Source organism: Lactuca serriola, chromosome 9, assembly GCF_051521515.1.
Source record: "Lactuca serriola cultivar US96UC23 chromosome 9, Lser_US96UC23_V15, whole genome shotgun sequence".
Lineage (NCBI taxonomy): Eukaryota > Viridiplantae > Streptophyta > Magnoliopsida > Asterales > Asteraceae > Lactuca > Lactuca serriola.
The window spans coordinates 147,180,669-147,205,743 of record NC_136416.1 but is presented as its reverse complement, the minus strand read 5'-3'; positions in this window follow the sequence as shown (position 1 = coordinate 147,205,743).

Below are 25,075 nucleotides of genomic sequence, written 5' to 3'. Positions count from 1 at the left end.
CAAAACATGTGCATGCCACATGAATATATAATCACCGTTAACTATTTTTGATTTTTATGTTTGTGTTATTGAAATACAGTGATATTTGATTGGTAGAAGTTGGGGCTAACTCATTTAGATAACAAGGTATATAACAATGTGTTTCTAACAAGAAGAAGGTATTGAGTTTTATATATATATATATATATATATATATATATATATATATATATATATATATATATATATATATAAAATTCAATACCTTCTTGTTAGAAACATATATATATATATATATATATATATATATATATATATATATATATATAAATATATTTATCATTTTTCTAATAAATACCGACTAATATTAAAAAGGACATTTTCATCGACCAAATTTTAAAATGCTAATAAAGGAATGGGATGAATGTAAATAATAATAAATCTTATCCTAGTTTCACAAAAAAAAATAATCAGATTTTCTTTTTAAAAAATAATAACAGGGTAAATGACACAAAAAACTCTCTTTTTACACAGAAATTCGATTTTGACACTGTGTTTTTTAATTTGTTATAATTCTGACCACTTGACCGGTTAACCATGTTACATGCTGACGTGACATGATGACGTGTCAGTTTTGATGACATGGCATGCTGACATTATATGCTAACGTGTTAAAATTGAATTTTTTTCTCACAAAAAACACTAACTTTTCATTTTTTTTCGATTTTGACACTAAGTTTAATTTTCTTTCAACTTTGACACTATGTTTTTTTGTTCCAAATCGAACATCATTTTTTTCAATTTTGTTCAATGTTGACAATTTTCTATTGGAAAACATATAAATATATTTTTTAATACATTTAAACCTTATAAATATGTTTTTTTTCATTTAAAAACCATAGTTTTGTATAAATACATTTTTTTTACACTCAAACCATATTTTTATATATAAATATGTATTAGTTATATAAAAATTGTATTTTATATTAAATATGCAACTTTAAAATGTGTTTGGAGGTTTGGAGGTGTGTAGTCGATCAAAACTCAGATATCAAGTTTGCAACCCATCAAATTTTTACATCTTATTAGAAGCCTATGGTTAGTTTGATTCTCATGATATAACTAATGCTTTGAATGTAAGAAAAAAAGCACCTTGTATTTAAATAAAAATGTGGTTTTTAAACCAAAAAAATATGTTTATACGGTTTAAAATGTAATAAAAAAATATATTTATACGGTTTCAAATGGAAAATAGACAAAATTGAACAAAATTTGATAAATGATGTTCGATTGGAACAAAAAAAACGTAGTGTCAAAATTGAAATAAAAAATTAAACTTAGTGTCAAAATCGAAAAAAGTGAAACTTAGTGTTTTTTGTGAAAAAAAAATCAATTTTTGACACGTCAGCATATAATGTCAGCATGCCACGTCATCAAAACTGACACGTCATCATGCCATGTCAGCATGTAACTTGGTTAATCGGTCAAGTGGTTAGAATTGTAACAAATTGGAAAACACAGTGTCAAAATTGACACAAAAAAATACGGTGTCAAAATCGAATTTCTGTGTAAAAAGAGTGTTTTTTGTGCCATTTACCCATAATAATAAGATCTCAGAAACTAGAGCTAAAAAGTAGATTAGATTTATTCTTTTATTATTCAAAAAACGTAAGCCTCTCCCTTTCCTCCCTCCTATGACCGACAACCTCCTGATGCCGATCTCTGCCTTACCACTACCTCGCCGAAATCCAAATCGAAACATGTCTCGACATCCAAATCTGATATCATATTTTAAGATTGATTCTTCAAAACCACTGCTACGTTCGTCCTCCTACACCTTAAGATACATGACTTCTATTGGTAAAATCGTTGACGACCAAAATTCCCTGACGATAGGCGATGTCAGATTTTCAAGCACCAGCGAGCGGCGGTGAGGCTGGATCTACTAGTACCGACGAGCGACATCGAGCGACGATGACATGTGTGTGAGTTCCTATGAGCGGAGATGCCAGATCTGCGAGTTATGAAATATCTGACAATCGTCGCTTCCTAACCTCTGTTGATGCTTCGGTGAACCGATTTGATCGACGACGTCAAGCTACGACTAGATCTATAACCATCATTTCCGCCTACCACCATTATTGTCGATGTCGACTTCATACACCTTCAGATATATTATTTGTACTTTGTCTTCGACTATTGGGGTGCAAAGCTCTCCATGGGATGATGACGTAGAAGGTTTCTTCCCTATTCGAAGTAAAAGGTGATAGAGAAGCTAGTAGAGAATGTGATTGTGAAGGTCTTAGAGAAGGTGGAAGGATTCTCATGTAGAAGGTTTTTCAAGTACTTGGAAGTTATTTTATGCATCAAAAACCTCTTCTTCAAATAGTCCACACTTTAGAACATTCTTTAAACACGAAATTGTCACTCCATCAAAAGGAACACAAACTAGCAACTTGAGAAGTGTCGTCGCTAACGATGTAGTATCTTGTTGCGAAATTCATAAAATCCTAATCTATCACAGCTAAATTAATACACATTGTATGCAGTGGACCTAATCATGTAGCATTATAGTTTTGGTTAGGTGTCGATCACTAGGAGAACTTGAATTCAATTCTGATATATTCAAATCAAGATATATTCGAATGCTAATTAAACTATACACAATAAAGTAAAAAACGGGGTTTTATTCAATTCAACTAAACTAACAAAACAAACAAAAAAAGAGAATGGACTTAGAGACCAAGATATAATATGTTTTGAGATAGGCTTCTATTTTACCTTCAATTATGATAGATTCTAATTAAGTGCAATGAATATTAGATATTATTTACCGATTTCTAAAGTATTAGTTATCTAGGTCAGAAAACTAAATTGTATAATTATAAAGACAATTATCTAAACAGTTATAATTAAATTCATATTATGAGAGACTTGATCTAGGAATTAACTTCAATAGTTATCAAAGTCAATAATAAGCATAAGTTAGTCAACAAACGCTTCTCCCACTACTAGAAAAACAGCCTTTTATGACGCTCATTGCGCGTCGTAAAAGGCTCAGACGACGCGCAAATGCTCGTCAAGGAAGGCCCTGTCATAAAGAGAGACGACGCGCTTTTGCGCGTCATCTATAGACTACGCGCATTTACGATGCGCAATTACGACACGCGTTTACGACACGCAATGCGTATCAAGGAAGGCACTGTCATAAAGGAAGACGACACGCATTCGCGTGTCGTAACCTTACGACGCGTGTGTTAATGACACGCAATGCGTATCAAGAAAGCCCCTGTCAAGAAAGGCCCTGTCATAAATGAAGATGACACACATTTTTGCGTATCATAATTTTAAATGTTTAAAAAAATATTATTCATAGATTTACTTATTTTCAAATTAAATTTGTATTTAATGTTTCATAATAGAAAATAAAATATCATATACAAAAAATAGAATCCATTGCATCCATTGCATAAATTTAATGTCATACAAATAATCGTTCCATGGAAAGATAAAATAAATCAATAGAAGTTGTAACAAAAATTTACAAACAAATTAGATATAAAAAATACAATCCATTGCCCCGTTGCTTATTCAAGATCAACATGCAATTAGCTAACTAATTTGTACAAATTCACCCTTGTTTCATATCATTTTCTTAAATACTTTACAAACATAATTCATCCATAGTACCTGAACTATAGTTGCAGCCTTGTTTCTTCTTCTTCTGAACTCATCTCTTGCAACCATTGCTCTAAGCCTAGTCTGAATAGATACAACTCCTAGTCTGAATAGATACAACAGCTCCTTGTAACAAATATTTCAAGAAGAATATGACTAACCAGATATATAAACATGTATGTATAATTAATAAAACACAATTAAATGATGATGCACTTAGATATTATTAGAGAGATATAAAGATTCATCGTGTACCCGAGTAAGCTCAGCGCCTTTTCCAGTTTACTGATCAAGGAAAGTAAAACAAAAAAAAATCACTAGAATGCATAGATAACAAAAGGCAACTTTTGTAATTACCTGTTGGTCAAATATTTCAGCTCTGGCATGTCAACAGGTAGCAGGTGTGCATCTGAGGAAAATGAAAATCAACATGAGAAATGGCAAACATGACAACAATAAAGGATGGTGATATATAAAGCCCAACTCCAAAGAAGAAACATAAATCTAACATTAATATCAAAAGGTATCAAACTCTAACATTAGGTTGTTGTGTTGGGGTGGTGTATGCCACTTAACCACCTTGAGGGAGATTATAGAAAGAACCCGACATATCTCGACCGGGTCCGGGTCCCGCTATCTATACACCCGGACCTTCACTCTACAATCAAAACAAAACATACAATTTTTACAACAACTTTAAAAAAAAATAGAAAATGTGCATAATAGTTGATACTAACCTGCTGGCCAGTGATGTAAACATTAGTTTCCTTAAATTGGGAATGGGAGTGGGACCCACCAAGGTCTTCATTAGAGGTGGAATTAGCAGCAGCCGAAGCAGAGTTATAACCAGCAGGGGCTACTGAAGCACATGGTCCATAGCTTCCCCCCGACCTGTGGTTTCAATTAATTAATAAATAGAGACATATATATGGTTAAATTTGTTGGCATTGAAGAAAAAAACCTCTTGAGAAGAGTGAGAAGCTTGTTGAGCATTTCCATTGTACTTTGTGGTTGAGTGGAAAGGTGACATGCGTCCATCACTCTCATGATAAAAGTGAGCATAATAGCTTGCTGGATCAAACGGTTGCTGAACCTGTAAGTAATTTTCTCAAATACATCGTTAATTAATGGATTATAAAGAAATAAATAAAAAAAGGGTGGTAGGGTCTTACTACAAAGCTTGGGACATGAGAAGCATCACGTGCCTGAGACTTGGTGTTTTCAAAAGATGTAACTTGGCTTCCAATCATTGGTGGCATGATCCCAAAACTGAAGTTTGGATTTGGTTGACTTGGAGTAGGGAGTGAAGAAGAAGAAGAAGAAGAAGTCTCTTACTTCGGCTCTCTGTACTCGGGTCCCGCATTCGATGACATGTCACCTTCCGTTGGTAAATTCTCGGGTACATTAGATGAAGATGTAGTAGGGCGTTCAAGATGATCCTCCTCTCCATCAGGATTTTCATTTCTGAACCAATAAAGTACATACATTTATCAGAAAATGTTGTCTACTCCAATATGAAATACAACCTAAGTAACATAAACCATTTGAGTTTGAGGAGGTTTTATTAAAACCAAAAGTGGCATCAAAACTCTCAAAACAGAAGCCGAGTTTTTCGGCTTCAGGAACATGAAGGTGATTTGGGATAATGACATGTTTATCATCTGAAATGTGGGACTCCTTCAACTTCTTCTCAAGTTCATCCTCCTTTGAATCAAGATTAGTGGAGGATGCAGAAGAAACTGTTGTTGGAGTATGAGCTTCAATTGGAACCACAGCCACATGCACCTTAATTGACCTTTGCCTTGGAGCAATTGTTTTCGGTTTCCATTCAATGCTAGGAACAACTGTAGGAAATCATAAACAAGTTTATCATTAAGTTCTACTGTTTCACTTCTAATAAAAGCATTCAGTTAAAAGTTAAGGTATCAGTGTCTTGATACCTTTTTGAAGTCCAATTGCTTGTTGAATCCTATTATTATAATTTGATGAAGGCCTGGAAATGGAAAAGGGGACATGAGAAGATGATCCTGGTCGTGAAGAAGACTCTGAAACTACATTCTTCCCCACTCCCTGAAGCTCACTGGGTCCCACCTTCCCATGATCAGAACCAGCTGTCAGGTTTAACCATTCATAAATACAATTAATTTACATAAAATACAAAATAATTTCAAATACAAAACAAGATGATAACAAAATGGTGATTAAATAAATTAAAAAAAAAATGTTCTCACAAGAAGTCGATTTGAGACACCAAAGCCACCACTTTCATAAATACAATTAATTTACATCAAAAGGTTCTCATTCCAACATCATTCTGATCAGCTCTGATCACTTTGGAGACACCAAAGCCACCACTTTCATCCGAAGATGGAGGAGGCAAATCAAATGTAGATGTCAACTCAGATGATGCTAGAAGGGTAGTTTGGGAACTATTCCCAGCTATAAATCCAGCTCCAACATCATCAGATAAACCAACAACACCTATTTCCATCTGTGCTTTGCTAGGGATGGTGTTGATTGCTCCAGGATGCAACTCCAGTATACCTTCAACAAAAACAAAATTTTAAGGATAAATGATAATAAAAGTGATTTTGAAAAAAAAAAGATTACCAACAGTTCCAACAGTGTCTATGGATCCAGATTCAAGAACATGTTTTTCCATAGCTAGTGTCAGCTCAGTAATAGCCAAACCTGCATCATTTCTATTCCAAAATTGTGTATAAGACTCAAATATGTTATACAAAAAAGATAATAACAATAAACAAAAGTTATAAAGAATTGTTTATTTTATTACCTTTGTGGCATTAAAGCAGCTCCAACATGGCCTCCATTTCCTCCAAAATCAACTTTAATGCTTGCAATAGCAGCAATAGCATGGCCTCCATTTCATCTAATCACTGACCACCTTTAAAGTGTTGATTTTGGTTTTGTACTTTTGTTTAAAAAAGTGCTATGAGATTGTTGACCACTTTTAAAGTTTTTTTTTTTTTTTAAATTGACTATTTTACTCTCACGCTACTTTCATTGTTATGATATAAATAGCATGCTACTTTCATTTCTAAAACAAAAATAACAAGCTTCTTTTGTTGTTATATTAAAGAACCAGGAATCTTAAAATTAAAAAAGTTCCAAATACCAACTTCAAGCATTCGAGTTGGTGGTCATAAATAGCGATTTGGCTTTCATGTACAACAAGGAGATGGCGTTGATCATTATGGAATTGAACTTTGGTTTCTCCAACAAGTGAGGATGGATGGCCAGGTGGCGACTGTATGTTTCTTGATTTCCTCTTCTCCCATCCATTAATATTCCAGATACATAGCTACAATCCACTCAAAACATTAAAAAAAATAATAACAAATAAATTAATCCATTATTATTTTAGACTGCATGTTATCTAACAAACACGAAAATATCTCCAAGAAAACAGAAATGTGAAAAGCAAGTCCTGTAACTGGTTTCTGCTGACCTTTCAACTTCATGTTGACTTATTAAACCACAAGGGTTAATAATATAAGACAATAACCAGATTAGAAGTTGTAAAGGTTGCCACTATGCACAGACTCTTTTAACTAAAAGCAAGAACAATTACCTCATCAGCTCTAACATTGTAAATTTGAATGGTGGAATCCTCCATTCCTATAGAAATGATATTGTTGTCTTGAGGATGAAAAGCCAAGTAGGTGGCAGCAGGTGGTGGGGGCATGAAAGTTGCCATGACCTGCAGTCAGTTTAGCCACCTCAGTATCACAAAAAGACTCATACGTACAAAGTATTTTTTAATGTCATGTTAAATTGAAAAAATATGAATTAGTTTATGGTACATAAATCAAATAAAGATGCAAAATATTATTTAAATATTAGATAAAGAAAAAGCATATTTAATACAAAATAATTTTTCTTGTGATGAACATCGATGATAGGCCCCTTATATGATGGAGAGATTGCTTCCTGTTATAAGGACCATATGAGAGAAAGAATCACTAACTAATCCATGAATACAAAAAAATGACCTGAACAATTTGATATGCACCAAGGGAACTAGAAAATTACACTAACACTAGAGGGTTCATGAACTTGGCTATGATTATTCCAGCTTGCATAAGCTTGAATAAGCATATTAGCATTAGACACTGTTATATTGATGTTGACATCATTTAGATACCTACACATTGAAAACAAATAAGATGACATTAAACAAGGAGAGAGAAAGAGAAATAAAAGGTTCTAATAGAAAGAAATAAATGTAAGATGCTATAACATGCAAATAAACAAAATTTTATTTGATCATTCTCCAAACTGGTGGGCTCAACCAATGGTCCCTTCACTACTGCTCCTCTTTCTTGAACCCCCAACCCCATCTTGGTGATAATCACCTGAAGTTTTGCCCCCACTAAAAGGACTATCTGCATAATATAAAGTGATCAATCATTTTTTATTCTTTAATTTTGAAGAACTTGAGAATACTAAATAGAAAACAACAAAATAAATGCTTACAATCAAGTGGATTGTCACAGAACTGCCATTGAAGGGATATATCAGAGTGAGTTATCAAATTTAAAAACCTTTTTTTATAATGAATTTTGATGTTTATGAAATACCAACCAGGAGGTCCCAAGGACAACAAACTGCTGCAGCCCCATCTATAAGAATGTTATCACCATCTGCACCTATATATTTTACCTTAAATTAGGATTACTTAATGCTAGTCAACTAATTTAACATGTTCATGGATTGGTTAATTAATCTCATATGAAGTGTGTGAATTTGGTTTAATAGTTATAATCTCCAAATTCTCATCATAGTCGACAAATTCAATATAGTTTGGAGGATCTTAGAGATTAATACCATCATATTTGCTCCGAGACTTTTTCCAACAGTGAAAAAAGGAACGCCCGAGGATCTAGAGCGAATATGTTTGACTACTTTGCGAAAATCTCCTGTCCACCCACTATTATAAAAAAATCAGTCTGCTTAGACATGCATATTGCAAAATGGATACAATATCATGTTAAACAGAGTATAAGATAAGTTATTGGAAGCATGAACAAAGAAATTAATTAAACACAGATGTTTAATGGAACTCCTCCAAGGCCCCAATGGTTACTAACGACCACATTCCAGCCACGTCTTGCCATGTAGAATATGAGATGTTTAATGTACTGTCATGTACATTATAGAAGTCAGAGGTGTGGTTTACCATTTTTTTTACATAACAGTCAATGTAGAATAGAAAATTTTACATTTGAATTTTAATAACGATTTTTTATTATAGTTCAATTCGATTACAACTAGAGGACAGAAAAACTTACAACAGAATCAGAATCACTTGTGAGTCCGGGAATCACAATGACAATGGGCATGTTAAAAACTTTTTGCAACATTGCTTCAAGACCAGGCTTGTCTCTATCTTCCATTGCCTGAAATTTGTTATTCAGATAATAATTACTTCATTTGCAGATACGTTCAATGACGAGGGCATTCATGTCTTTTGCACAGATAAGATATCAAAAGCTAGTCCCTTTTCTACTGTTTTGGATGGAACAATAATTTGCATATATTGTCCCACTGACATCTGTGTTGTCATGTCATGTCATGTCATATCAAATACATTTCGGAGTTGTGCATTGACTTCTGATAAAAACCCCTTGTCCAGCTGTCCTTCCCGCTCCCTTTGATTTACTTCCTGCGATATTATAATCAAATATCAGAAGCATACTATGACAACATTAAAAAAAAAAGGGTAAAATAAGAAAATTATGATATGGGAAGGGCAAAATAGGAAATTGTACTTTTTCCATGAGATTGAGGGCGTTAGGATTGCGGGGAGGCCAACAGATCTCTTCCACTTCATCAACTACTGGTTTTAAGATGTCCATGAGAACATCAGTAGCTGACTCTATTTTTTTTCCTACAAGAAGAAGAAAACTGCTATATGTGTAAAAAATGTAGCAAGAAAGATAAAATAAAAATAACATTATTATAATTAATGATAACTAGAAAAATGTTTAAAGAAAGTATACATTGGTTTTGTGTACAACACGATCAACTATGCTCATGACAAATGAATCCAGTTCTTCATAATCTTTCTGAAAATAAAAATATTTTTACATTAATAGGCAAAAAACAAAAGGGGTCTTTCAAAATTTCAATTTTAAAATGTTTACTTTTATCATCTTCTGATTTGCAGGTGTCTGTTCTAGCTGCAAGCCGTATACAGAAACCTTCATTGAAAGCAATAATATTTTCTACAAGCTTTTGCAACTTTTTTTTAGGAAAATAAATAAGTAAGAATATTTAGAATTGATAGGAAATAGTTAGTGGGTAGAAAAGGGTAGATATATATATATATATATATATATATATATATATATATATATATATATACTTCTTGATCTGTTGCATCTTTTAACATGTCTATAAGTCTATCAACTCCCACTGTCTTTTTAAAAGCTTCCTCGGTATCTTGATTGACTGCAAATACCAAATTTCTCCTGTTTATTATATCCATAATAAGTGATTTAAGAATAAACAGATCCAAATCAATGAAAAGAATAGCATTGTTACGATTCAAACTTCAATTATGGGGAGTGGGTGTTCATTTTGCCCACAAAAGAAACAATATTTGTTCATCTACAGTTCTACAGACATCATCAATCCAATATTAAATAACCCTATGTTTCTCAAAGTGTTTGTTATGATAAGATCATAAGCAGAATAGCTATAGGGAAAATTCTAGTCATGCAAGATTACCATAATTACTCTAAAGCCTTTCATTGACATGTTAATATTGATTTTATTCATGTATGATGATGTCTAAAGTATATCATGGAATTGATAAATCATCTTATCTGTCTAGAGAAATGCAGAAACGTATGAACACCTAATCAAATACAATTTTTGAATGCAGATATCATATAACTTAACAACGTAATTACACAACCATGGTGGCAGAATATAGAAACCCTAAAAATAAGGAAAAAGAGAAAATCTCAAATGAATCAAAATTACCTTTGGTTGGTTTCGGTTAGGCTGGTTTTATGAAATGTGTTAATGTTCCTAGTTCGAATATGCCATCTTCTATGATACAGAAACCATAACATATTGCTTACATATTGCCGTGATTGAAACATCACCAGCAAGAATCTTTGACACCTCGGTCTTCTCACCATTTGTATTTGTTTGTTGTTCATCTGAAATGCTAATAACAGGCTTAACAACTTTTCCTTGAAACTTGATTCTTCTTGTTGCTTTTAGATGAATCGGACTTAGAGAATCAAATGCATACGAGGAAACCAAGTTGAAAAATTCAAAGCCCCTCATATGTAAATCCAACTCCACTCCTTCAATAATTACAGCAAGCGTGGCATCAAACTCTCTTACATTTTGCCAGTTTTCGTGAGGGTAAGAGGAGAGGTCGTCATTCAACAGATGGAGAAGAAGAGAACAATCTTCGTACCTGATTTAGGGAATAAAAGAATCTTTAGAGATTGAATGTAAGAGAAAGAAATCTAGGGCACATGCATGAAGAAGAAGAGAACAATCTTCGAGCCTGATGCCTCCTCCGCTTTTGTTTTCCGCATCTTGGTGGAGGTGATGGATCGGGGAATTGAGGAAGCTGCGGATGAAGAAGAATGCCCTAGGGCTTTCTCTTGCTAATGAAGAGGCGGGCGGGGGGGGGGGGGGGGGGGTTTAATTTTTGCGATTGAACAAGCGGGGGCTAGTTTTTTATGATTTCATTTCCCCCTGAAAACGCGTGTTTCATTAAAAAAAATAATAAAGCTACACACTCACATGACGCTCATTTTATGCTAGGCGCCCTCCGTATTTCTTTTTTTATTTATTTTCTGACACTAATTTTAGGGCACGCACAAATGCGTGTCCAAAATGTTTTAAATTTTAGGAGAGATGACATTTTTTTTACTTCGCACAGTTTTGCGTATCGTAAATCCGTGCGTGACATAAATTACGTGTCATTAAAGGCTTGTTTTCTAGTAGTGTCCTACACAATAAAGTTCCAAATTTACTACCTAACCTTAGGTTTGTTCAAAAACTAGATAAATTATTGATTAGGAAAAATAAGCAACACAATCTACAAGCTCTAGGTTATGATTTTTGTGTTCCACTCACACAAGTTGCACATACACTAGTGCACGACATGTTGTGGCACCATCTAATGATTGGCATGAGAATCCTACAACATAACATCGTTCTTGTCATCATTCATCGCGACATCTGACAACAATCCAACACATCCTTTCATCAACAAAAATTAACGACCAAATACAACCTTACACACATTTATCCATACTTCATACAATTTCCATTGACTGACCATAGCCTTCTATGCCAATTCCACATCAAGCACAGGTTTAACAACGTCTATCTTTATTGAATATAACCCCAGATGAGAACACACTAAGCACCTTATATCCACTACATATCATGACTAAATACTTTTACCTAAAGATTTATTTACCTCACTTTCTTACATCTTCACTACATCCAACTATTACACGATATCAAATCCATAAAAGATATGAATAGACATTTAACACCTAAGCATCAAATCAATAATCATGGTCTCTAAAATCTGTACATAGATCTAACGATACCTTGTTGACCAACTAAAACTCCCAACTTTAGAGTCACAGCATTACTCAAACTTCTACTATTCCATGACACATGCCCTCGAATGGTTCAAATATCGATGATAAATTTCATATCCAAATGATTAGTATGGGTTAGAAATTTTAATCTATAACCCCGACATATATAGTTGGTGCACTAGCGGTCCCCAAACTGCGCTACCACATACCAACCACAACCCATTTTGAAGTCCGTACTTAAGCACTCATTATTCATATAGTTTTCATGATACCCGATATAATGCTTTGCAAAGAAAGTGTATATGTCCTTCAATAAGACTACTTAACAACTACTAATCCTTAAACATAGATAATTGATCCATACTGCGAGCTAACTTTGCTCTCTAAATCCAATACACTACCCGAGTGGCCCAACTGCTTTCTCACAAAAATATCCAGCCCTCCCACAAATAACTACATACGAAGGCGAGTTCCTTATCCAATGACTCCCTGCTATAAGGATATCTCCTGCTTCCCTAAAGAGATAAAACTACTAGGCTACCCGTTCTACACCCATGATCCTAGAAATTATTGAATTCTTCTTGATTCTTGGAGGAAATCTGACAGATCTTGTGAAAAATAACTTGATATTTACAGTCACGTGCAATCTGAGGGAAAAATATTTTCCCTATATTTTTGAAACATTAACCTTGAGCCAACAAACCTACATATTCAAACCACATACTTTTTTGATCTGCGAGCTGAAACCAAAAGTCAAATTGCCGTATGAACTTCTAATACAAATACTTAGTTTTACCCCACCTAGGGTTCGAACTACTACTGATCTTTATCCGGAATTATAAAAGCCCTAAATCGGCCCAACTGAAACATACCATCTATGATTCTCAAATTTATTCCTAAAAGGAACCACATAGTTCTTGAAATAAACAACTGCTAAATGCTTCTCTAACGACTTCATGTTCTCAATATAACATAAAGTTCATGCCATGTTTTTGGCTTTTAGTAAATGTAGATCAAAGACTATTTTTATCAGCATATGTTACAAATACTGTTGATTGGAAGGAAACTAGAGGCTACGAAGCAAGAAAATTAGGAACTATTAGATAACCAAAATCCTAGATATCATTAGGTTTTAATTGACAAAGAACATTGTTTATAACATTGTAACGTAGAAGTCATGTTTCCAATTAAAAAAAAATATAGCTTACAACTTTGTTAATGAAAAGACAAATTTTAGACTCATTAAGGCATTTTCTAACATGTATGACAAACCTTTCATAGACAATAAGGTTTTCTTGATTAGACAGTTGTTAAATACAAAGATAAAAGAAGGAGAATTTGTGACAAATCACATCAATGAGTTCAACAATAATAACAAGGTTGATATCTGTTAAAGTTGGGGTTGATGATCAACTTTACAAACTTCTGTTGTTCTCTTCATTACAGGATAAGTGGTTTAAAAGCATCATGTTATTAGTTTATCAAGAACTAAAAAACTCAACTTCGAAGGCATTTAGTATTTGGTTCATAGAGAAGATATTCAGAGAGAGAATGATGGGACTGATATGATAATATGTTTAGCACTGAATAAAAGGGGAGAAAACTAACCAAAGGAATGACCGTTGAAAAAGGTCGAAATCAAGAAAGAAAGGGCAATATAAAGAAGAAACTAAATTATATGTTGAACTGCAAAGTAAATGGTCATTTCAAGAATCATTTTCCAAAACCTTTCGCAAACAAACATAATAAGGAAGTAAATTTGGAAGAAGTTTCAGAAGATGCACTGATTTTGTGCATAGAAAGTTCCATTTAGAATTTTAGTCAATACAAACATAAGGTTTGTATTAAAAACAACAATAAACTTGAGAGCAAAGGAGTTAGGACATTGTCCTCAAGACAACTTTGGTCTTAAAGGTTACTTTGCATAATGTCAAGTACATTCTGGTTCTATAGAGAATATTGATATTGGTGGGGCTCATCTGGATTTCAGTAATCATTAGTGGAAGAAAATAAAGGGGAACCTCGTAATTTCTCTAGGTATAAAACGAGGTACATTGTACATGGATGATTTTATGTATATAAGATAAACTCCATGGAAGAATATGAGAAGACTTATACTCTATGGAACCAAATGCATAGTAATATGAGTAAGAAGGTATTAAAAATGTTAGTAAAAAAGGATATGTTGTCTTCATCACCTTTAAAAAGTGGAAATTTGTTGTACAGAATGAGATGAATCTCAATGTAAAGGGCATAAAGTTAGATAATGGGGGTGAATAAAACAACAAAAATATAATTGTGTAAAGCATATAATCAAAATGTTAAAGGTCATTCCAAAAAGTCCTTAGTAGAATGGTGTTACAGAGAGAATGAATAGAACTCTAAACAAAAGTACTAGGATCATGAGACATCGGGTAGGGACCAAGGAAGTTGTAGGATAATGTAATTAATAATGTACCATATCTAATAAAAAGGGGACCCTTAGTTTCCTATGGTTCAAAATTGCGTAATCAGAATGAAAACGCCAAGAAATATATGCTGCAAACTTGAAAGTATTTGGACGTATTTCGGTTTTCAAAGTTAAAGACAGTGAAATAATAATGCTTGAAGTAAAAACAAAGAAGTGTTATGTAACGCCCGCAAATCCGGGCTAGTCAATTTAGAGATAATAAGGGTCGAAAACGAATTTTCGACAAAAGACTTTTAAGAATAAATAATCTCAACCAAGTTGTAGTATATGTTACAAGGTTTTCGTACATATAAAGAACGCTGAAATCCGAGCTATAACGAAGAAGTTATGACTCGTCGAAGTTTCGCGACGGAACCGACAAGACACCGGGAAGCGTAAATAGCGAATTTATGATAGAGCGAGATTTAGCCTTAGCAATCTAAAAGAAAGTTGTAGAATATGTTAAACCAAGAGCGTCCATAAAAAGAACGCCCAAATCTGACTTCGTATGAGGAAGTTATGATTTTTCGAAGTTCCGGATTAGTAGTGTACAACTCGAAATTCGAATAATAGATCGAGCGGTTTTTAGCCGACACGACCTGAACGAGAAACGAAGATGTCGTTAAGAGTAGCATAAAAAGAAAAAGATGGGTGAAAACGGACATCGAATGAAGAGGTTATGAGAATTTAACGGACCAATCCTATCCCGGCCTGTTAATAATATAAATTTTAAAATAGATTCAAAATTAGCCAACGGAGTCTAAACAAAAGTTGTAGAGTACGTTCCCGCCTTCGCGTGGATATAGAGAAAGTCGAAAACGGAGTTCGTGTCCGAAAATTACAATTTTTAGAAGTTAAGAGTGCGATTTGGGAAGCTGGTGATGACGTGGCATGATCCTAGTCTTCCCTTGCCCCCCACGGTGTCGCATCCGATGACCGACGCTTCACCCTCGCATTATGCCCCGCGTCCGAGGCCAAGTACGCCCCGCGTACTTCGATTCTTATCTACTCCGAGAACAAGCCACGTGCGAAGACAGCTGGAAGCCATATCCGAGTTACACCCAGTGTACCGAAGGTTCCACCGCCTATAAATAGCTTCGAGGTGCAGCCTTCTTCACCAATTCACACATTTTCTCACTCTCTCTCTAAGAGCTTTCTCTCTCTAGCCCCTTTTGATTCCCCTAAAGTCTAGGTGAAGCCCTAGCACCCGAAGGAAGCCCCGAGGCTCCCGGAATCCAGAGAAAAAAAAGGGTCTTTCGGTTTTAAAACGCTGCTCCGATCAAAGCCTGATTTTCTTTAAAATCCGCTGTAAGTTAGCTACGCTTACGCAACTTTTAATATAGCTTTCAAATAATTATTGTAATGTTATTAGGTCCTTAAAATAATTATTTGGGCTATTATTATGAGTTATATTGAGTGTTATTTAACGCTTATATAATAGTAATAATAATCAAACTATTAATTTGTCGCGGTTATCGTTTGACTAAACTCTAGTGGTATTAATACTAGGTTTTATCGAAGGAAAAACTGTTTTGAGAGTATCGAAGCGCTGTCCGAGTGCTGAGTCACCACCTTTCAAGTGAGTGCACGGTCCCTTTCATCTTAGACATAGATATGAAGTATTTTACATAAATTACGTGCTATGTGTGCATATTATCTGAATACTTGTTTTCTATGCTGGATGAATGATTTTATACATGTTTTAAATGATCTAAACTGTATAATTATTTATATCTACAAATATGTTGGGATAAAACATGGGTAGATGAAATAGTTTATGTGTGACAAAAATAAAATGATGAAAAGGTAATATAGACCATGAGGTAAGGGTGAGAGGTAAACCATGAGAGAAGCCTTTTACCCAAATGATGGCCCCGTCATCTAGTAGAGTATGGATGACAACCACGGACTATTATAGACAGTCTAGTGGACACTAGCAGACTCGCAACCTGTAGGTGTTTTGAACTATGTATTCACCAGGTGTACTCAAAAAACCCATCGACATGTATTGCGAGTGGATTCTCGGAAACGATACCGTCGATAAACGAGATAAAAGCCATTGGCCTGTATTGCGAGAGGAGTCTCAGAAATGATACTGTCAATAAACGAGATAAACCTTGGGAACTATGGATTTAGTGCCTGTTGAGTAAACCTTGGCAACGATGGATTTCGTGCCTATTCCTTAGGATAACCCTTAGGAATAAATAAACGAGGAATAGCTGAATTCTTAGAGGAGAATAAAGAAGATAATGGGGATGGGTAATTGGGTTGATTGTGTAAATGTTTAAACATAATAATTATATTATTGTGGGTTGAAAACCCTATGTACTCACCAGGTTTCCCAACCTAACCCACTCAGTTTATTTACATCACAGGTGTTGATATGAAGTCACATTACACTGAGAGATTAAAGAGATGTAGATCACTAGTGTAAATAAATGTAAGTTCCGTTTATGCTTATGTTTCTGTATTGACAATGACATCCCAAACGTTTTAAAATAAATAAAATACGTTTCTTCGAAAATGTTTTGATAACGTATTTATCATGTTTTTCTGGGAACTAATTCCGCAACATTTTTATGAAAAGAAGTACTCTGATTTTTACAAAGCATAAACAAAACCGGTCTTTTCTGGCCGTGAAAAATGTGGATGTCACATGTTACCTTATCAGATACACAATTGACGACATGGGGTATTGATTTGTGGAAAATCAGAATCATATAGTTGTTTAGATTCGAGATATGACATGCAATGAAGATCTATACAAAACTAACTTTCTTGAATATCCTAACAACAAAAAGTCCAAAAATAGAATTCTAGAACTGTAACTACCCATTCTCTATGCAATTATTTAATATTGAAAAATAGGTATAGACACATATTAATAAATAATAATAATAATAATAATAATAATAATAATAATAATAATAATAATAATAATAATAATAATGGGAAAAATTAGGTTTTGGAGGTTTGTAAATATTTTCTAAAGAATGATTGAAGTTGGCAGCTTCAAAACTTGTTGGTGCAAACAAATTTGTTTTTGGGGACTAAAATTGCCATTATGGCAAAGTTTGAGAGGGAAATGTCTAAATTCTATTTTTAGCCTCTATGGACGAAAATAAGAGGTCATTGACCAGTTTTATCATGGAAAGGGCCTCAAGTAACATTGGATCAAGGCTATTAACCAATTGATTTAATTTATGTGGGTTTTTTGGTGTTGGCATTGTGGCTTCAATAGAGAGAGAGAGAGAGAGAGAGAGAGAGAGAGAGAGAGAGAGAGAGAGAGAGAAAGAGATAGAGAGAATTGGAGAGAAATTGAGGGGCATGAAGCAAGAAGGTACGGATTAATATAAGAAATGATCGATCCAAAGGGGTTGTTTTGTTAGTGGTGTTCCATTGCAAGGTATTCACTTAATCCTTTTCTCTTCCTTTCCTTATCTAGATCTGAATTTACCACCATCATCCTCACCGAGACCACCATTTACACCGGCCATGGCTGCCATCATCCGCCACCACTAGCCACCATGCTAGGGTGGCAATTGATGATGTTATTGCAGGTTGTAATGCCTTGATCTTGATGAAAACCAAAACCCTAATTTATAAATCTAGTCGTGACTTCACCACCAAATGGTATTTTGTCAAAGAATGTATTGATTAGTTAAGTAGTCATTTCCAGCAATGTATGTCTTTTGTATAAGCGCTTAATGGGTCTAGATGTCAATTAACCCTTAAAAGTCAAAGCTAGGAATTGTTGTAAAATGTCTATTATGTCCTTGTTTTGAAAAAATTATGGAAAAATCATCTGGAGTCAGAATTAGGATCTATAAACTCTCAAAATTTAGAAGTTGATTTTACTCTGTCACTCATTTTTTCCTTGACCTGATTTGGTTCTAACTTGGGAAAAAGTGACCATTTTTTCCTTGACCTAATTTGATTTTACTTTGTAAACTTCATCATAAATTGTAGAAAAATCATATGAATGCATGTAAGTAGTACTTGAAAATGTATTAACCTCAGCTACTTGCCTATTATGAAATTTATCAAAATATGGGGTTTAAGGAGGGAAAAACGAATCTTAAATAAACTACAATTTTAATGTAAAAAGTTGAAAATAAACTCAGGAATGTTTATTGAATTCATGGAACAAAGAGTGTTTGCTAACACCATAAAACTTTAATATGGGGAAGAAGGAAGTACCTTGATTACAAGAGCTTGGTTCGGGAGTGATTCACCTAGGGTTTTTTTTAAGTTGCTCACTGCATAACATTATGGTGTTGTATGTTTACTGTTAGTTCTGGTGAGACTAGGATCTATGTGAATGATATTTGGTGTTGTTATTTATTGTATGGCTTATATTTGATGTGTTTGGGTCCAAAGGATGAAAGGAAGAGCCAATTAAACAAAGGCCTTGTGCCATATTAGATTGACCGATGGCCATTGTGGCAAGTCACAGAGGCCGAAGGCAGAGATGTCGAGTCTGTGGACCGAAGGTAGGAATGCCTAGTCCTTATTTGGGTGTTGTTTACGATGTGTTTTTCAATATGTAGATGTTAAGCGATTTTAATGTTATATTCCACATATACTTGTATGATTTATGATGGCATGTTAGGTACCAGTAACACTTCTAATGCTATGTTGTGTTGGAGTTCACTAGGCTTCGTGTTTATCCTTTCCTGCATAAAGTGATTATTACAGGAACATCAAGTATTAGTAAGAATAAAAGCTAAACTTGACTATAGACGGGCATGGTCTGAAGTTTGGGTTCGTGTCACTGATATTTATCATTGGATTTTCTCACTATTATATCCTTTGTTGGTTTTGATTTATGAATGAATTTTTTTTGAAAGTATGTTATTGAAATATTAATTTAAGTACTTGAAACCTAATGAATTTGGTTAAGAAAAAGACTATTTGGGGTTTTATATTAAATATAAATGTTTTAATTTAAATTTCAAATATATTTTAATTTTTTGGGACGTTACAAATTGGTATCAGAGCCCAGCTTGAGCAAATCCGAAATATCTCGGCATGTTTAAACTCAATTTTGCGGCTCATAATTGTTTTCTTTAAAATTTTTGTAAGAGAAAATTGACATTTTTGGTGGCAAGAATCGAGGACGCAGTGTGTATAGCCAGTAGAGCCAAAGGAAAGGAGGTAAAGTATTTAATGTGGTTTATTACTTTCTAGGACATTGGATGTATGGGCACTAGATAGTCTGAAGTCTACATGCCATGATTGAATGATTATTATATGTCAGTTGGAGTTTTGCTAGCAATGATAGGTTATTAAGTGAATGATTTAGGTCGTATGCAGTAGGAACTAATTAGAAATAGAATGCCTGATTTTGCTAAGTCCACAGCTCTTGCTTAAGTCAAACCGTTCTAGTGCGAAATCCATTATTGGAATAACTAACTGGCTCCACATTGTGCATGTCTGTGCATTCATGAGACGACATGTCAGGACTGGAAGAACTTCCATGTGGGATAGAGTAGCAGAGAGGAAGTGAATTCTACTACATTAGGAGAGAATACTAATTGCTAGTGTAGAGTGTATATGATAGAAATTGTCAAGAAGGTGTAAATTAGACAATTCAGAATGGACCTTGGAAGAAACATGGATAAGTGTGAAAGGCAGTAGTAGAGCTCCTAATATTTGAAGCGTAGGATCCGTGTTCGGTTCGTGAGAAGTCACGAAAAGTCCAAGAAGCTGAGTGTAGTCAAGCTTATATGGTTAAATGCTTATAATTAAATAGAAGAAATCTTAAGCTTTCCCCATTCGATTATGAATTGGTGTGTTCGAGAAATGGTATTTCAAGATGTGTTATTATATTGAGGGTCGATAAGATATTAAAGATGATTATGACAGTGGTAACATATGCTATTGGGAATGATGTATAAAGGTACCAATCAATGAATGGACAGAAAGTCAAGTAATGACAACCATTTGGCTAGATTGTGATGAGTTCCGTTTATGTCAAACAGAATGTTGATTACATAATTTGGAGCAGAGGGCTCTAGGATTTGTCCGAATAGCACAACACGATGTTATTGGATTGTTGTCATGGTGATGTAGGCCTTACTATAGGAGTTATCTGGTAAGGTTAGGCAAATCATGGATTAGTTGATTAGTTGCTCTAGTAGGTTGTTCGTTAGGTTCAAGGAACAAATTGTAGCCATGCAAAATGCTAACAGGAGTACTGTGGCGACTCTAAATGAGAAATCTTAGCATGGAGATGCAGTTGGGAAGAGTAAGCAGGCGTAGGGCCCAACTCTACTAACATCTACCAAGAGTTAGATGTTTTTGTGTCAAGCAATGAGAGGGAGTTATGGCATGGTCACATTACAGCCAAACACACGTGTTTAGTGGTTAAGGTGGCACTAGTCCTGATACCTATGGTTTGTAGGGAATATAGACAAGGCCTCAAGCCGTATTCATAATTTTTCTTTATATTGTAAGTTTTTCTTGTTATATCCTCGTTACCTAAGTTCATGTATGTATAATTGGCATTATGTCAGTTATAGTGTGACTATGTTTAGGAAGTTACATCAGCAAATCTACGTAGCTTTGGAACTTGTTAGTTAACTACCTTTGTGATTGTTGATGGTGGGACTGCCACATGTTTATATCTTTTGATTTTGAGATCATTTGGGTCATGAAATTTGGACTATATTAAATTCTCCCTCAATTGAGGTCGTCAATGATAGGACAGTGACAATTACCTATTGTTACTGAGGTTGTACCATATATATCTTTGGAAAGAGGTTACCAATTTATTTATTCCAAAAGTGATGCAGGACTATGTGTGATAGTGGAAGTATATAGATGGGTACGTTGTGCGGGATGTGTTTATCATAACAAACAGATACGATTTCGAACCCAGGTGGAGGAGAACCATTGATTCAAGGTGATACCTTAGTCGGAGCAAGGAGATATGTGTTGCCGTAGGGATCAAAGTTACCCGTTGTGTTATAGTTTAGAGTATTTAACAATTGTGAAGAATATGTATAGTGACGAAGAATAGAAGATGGTAGATGTGTCCATTGAATATTTGTTGGGGATACCATCCTAGCTTGGGTGGGATTCCACATTAGTTTTATCTTGGGGTGTTGCATAGTATAGTTTCGTGAGGAATAAGGTCTACTTAGTTTTGTAATACGATTGATAATCTAGAATATTAATGGTATGAGTTATTGAGATATGTTGGGATTGGATCCATCCAGGGGCATCAACAGAGGTTTGTTAAATTCTAGGTAGGGGGATTACTCACCATGATAAGAGTTTGAGGATTTTATAACCTCGATATGGTAGGGAGGATTTGAGTCAGTGTTGTACATTTTGAAATCTTTAGTCTCTACAGTTGACATCTGGGAGATGAAACAATAGACAACCATTCGAGATGGGTGATTCAGTTTAGGTGTGCTGTATCGTTGATGCCTATTATGTATTCAAGAATGTCTCGGTTTCGATAATTACTGTGGGTACCACTTGTTTTAGGTAAGTGTTTGTAAGGCATTTTGAGTCATCAGCATTGACTCATATGTTAGGTATTTGGATAGGTCTAGTTTAGGATTGTGGGGATGGTTCCCTTACTATTCTTGTCTGAGAAACTCATGGAGATTAGAGGTACGGTTCGAAAACTAGATAATATTGTCTAGGTTCCTACGATCGATTATTTATTTTTTTCTTAGCTGCTACTATTATGGGATGTGGGATGATCGTATTATACCTACACGCCTGATAGGGATGATAACAAGATCGATGAGTTGGCATGAGCTGAAAGAATGGTAATTGGAAACCTATAGTTTTGTGGAATGATGGTTAGATGCATACATACCCATAAAGGTTGGTTATAAGCTTAAAGTTGGTATGTGTTGAATGCATGTTTAGACTAGTTAGTCTGATTGTTTGGTAGCTAATTGACAATGGTACCATGGTGTATGGTTCGGCGTCAGGTGCAAGACGTCGAGTGCGAAGAGAAAAAATGTAAGGGTGTGAGTTGGGCGTATCAATGGAAGATCGCTATCCAGTGTATAGGATATGCCTTGTTTATGTAGTCAAAAGTGTTGATTTGTCAAAAATACAACTAGAGTGCAAGTGTTGTATGGATGTGTCTCAAAACCATTATCTTTGATGAGACGTTGAGGACGTGTTGATCAATATAGGAATTCATTTTGGAGTGGTGGAGTTCCTTGTTAAGGGATTACTTAGTTATATAAGAAGGAATAATCGTTAACTTTAGAGGGTCGATATCAAGAATTTCAGATTATAAAAAATTTGGAATTTTGGGAGTTTTCAAGGAATTGGGCTATGTTGCTTGACATGGTTAATGATTTCTATGACATGATACCTTACTATCCCGGTAAAGTAAATGTAGTTTTTGATGATCTTAGTCGAAAGTAGGCCAATAAACTACCTCTGGAGTGTTGTATGAGGATGGAAATATTTACTCCTCTATTGGAGTTATTGGAAAAGGTTTATGACGTGGCATTTTGGGGTGAGAATGCCAAAAGAAAGAGACTTTGAGGCAGATTTTCGACTACTGATATGGATAGTCGGGGTTATTTGACATCTTATGGTTAGTTCAGTGATCATACATTGGAGTTAGACAACAGATATATATGCTAGGGAGGTTACATCCAAGCACATGGTGGCAGTTTCTATTATCTTTGAAAAGGACATGTGGTTCATATCTCAATTTTGAGGAAAGGTTTCAAAAGGAAATAGGTATTCTATTGCAATTTAGCACAACTTTATTTATTGTAGTAGAATGCCACCATTCAAACTGTTGTGTGATAAGAGGTACAAGATACTTATGTGTTATGCAAGGTTGATCATCGAGTACAAGAGATCACGAGTACTATGTTTAAGGAAAATGATTTGATGCGGATGGTTCGGGAGCAATTGGTAACCATGTAGAGTTCTCAGAAGGGTTACACAACACATGGTGGTAGTTTTTATTATCTCTGAACACCGTGCCATGGCCAAGGCCCTTGATCGCGTCGTGGTTCCGTCATCAGATCACGATGGATTCCTTAGCATCGCTTCATGGAAAGACCTATGCTGCAATGTGGTCCTGCTGATAAACCACTTAAGATAAATCACTTAATCCTTTAAGTGGTTAATCTGATAATTCCAAGTCTCATACTTTCTAGAAGGGCATACTGCACTCCCATGGCTTATAAAAATCATTATTTTATGGACATGCATGTCCAATGAATGTGTCACACCTTTCTTGGTCAAGAATGACCAAAATAAGATCCTTACTACAAGAATGGTACCTAAAAACCATGAATGACCAGATCCATGGACCAAAATACTTCTAGGACAAGATGGAATGATTAAGTTGCAATCTTTATCACATCCAACAACACAACCTAATCCAATGGGCCAAAAAAATATTAGAATCAAGATCAAGAAACTTATAAGCATAAAGATGCAATGTTACATTCTACTCATGGTCAATAAGGTATATGAAAGTTGAGATCTTTTGATGGAAATATCCAAAATTTAATCTTGCAAGAAAATTCCTTTTAAAAGTCACAAAAATCACACAAAATAGATGAGAGAAGAGAGGGGAAGCTCCAAATGGTGAAAGACAAGATAATGTTTCCTTCTTAGGAGCTCTTGATATGTTGGAGGCTGAAAATGACCTAAAACACGAAACAACTCCTTTAAATATGTGGAAAACCCTTAATTTATGGGTTTGGGCTGCACAACTCACCACACCGTGGGAAACTTCTCACCCTGCTGTGGTTCCTAGCTTTACTCTTTCCATTCCAATTTTAAACAACCATAACTTCTTCATTCCAAATTTGTTTTTGTTATCTTTATGTGCACGTGAAGGTATTGACAACACCATAATCCTATCCAATTGTTTTTGACTTATAACATACTGAAGGGTATGCAATAACGACTTTTCCCATTTTACCCTTTGGATCCAAATCACACTTTCACGAGCTTAAATCACTTAATCAACATTATTAACATCTAATAAGGTCTATACTTTATCCCTATAAAGGCTTAGACTTTACTCTATCAAATTACGGTCCGATATCCCAAAATTAGAAACATCCTGAAAAGTAGATGTTAGACTCTCCCCCACTGAAACTGGATTTCCTCTCGAAATCCATCTCGGCTAGGATCTATGAATACAACACCAAAACCATCTATATACTTCGTCTAGCCATTTCATGTGTAAAATCCCAAAATATCAAGAGTATAGTTGAAGGGCTAAAAGAGTATATTGGGAAAGAGTGACTCGGCGAGTCCATGGATGGACTCGGCGAGTAGAGTCGCGATTTGGTCGCGTGTTAAGTAGCCGACTCGACGAGTCAATGAGATGGACTCGGCGAGTAGG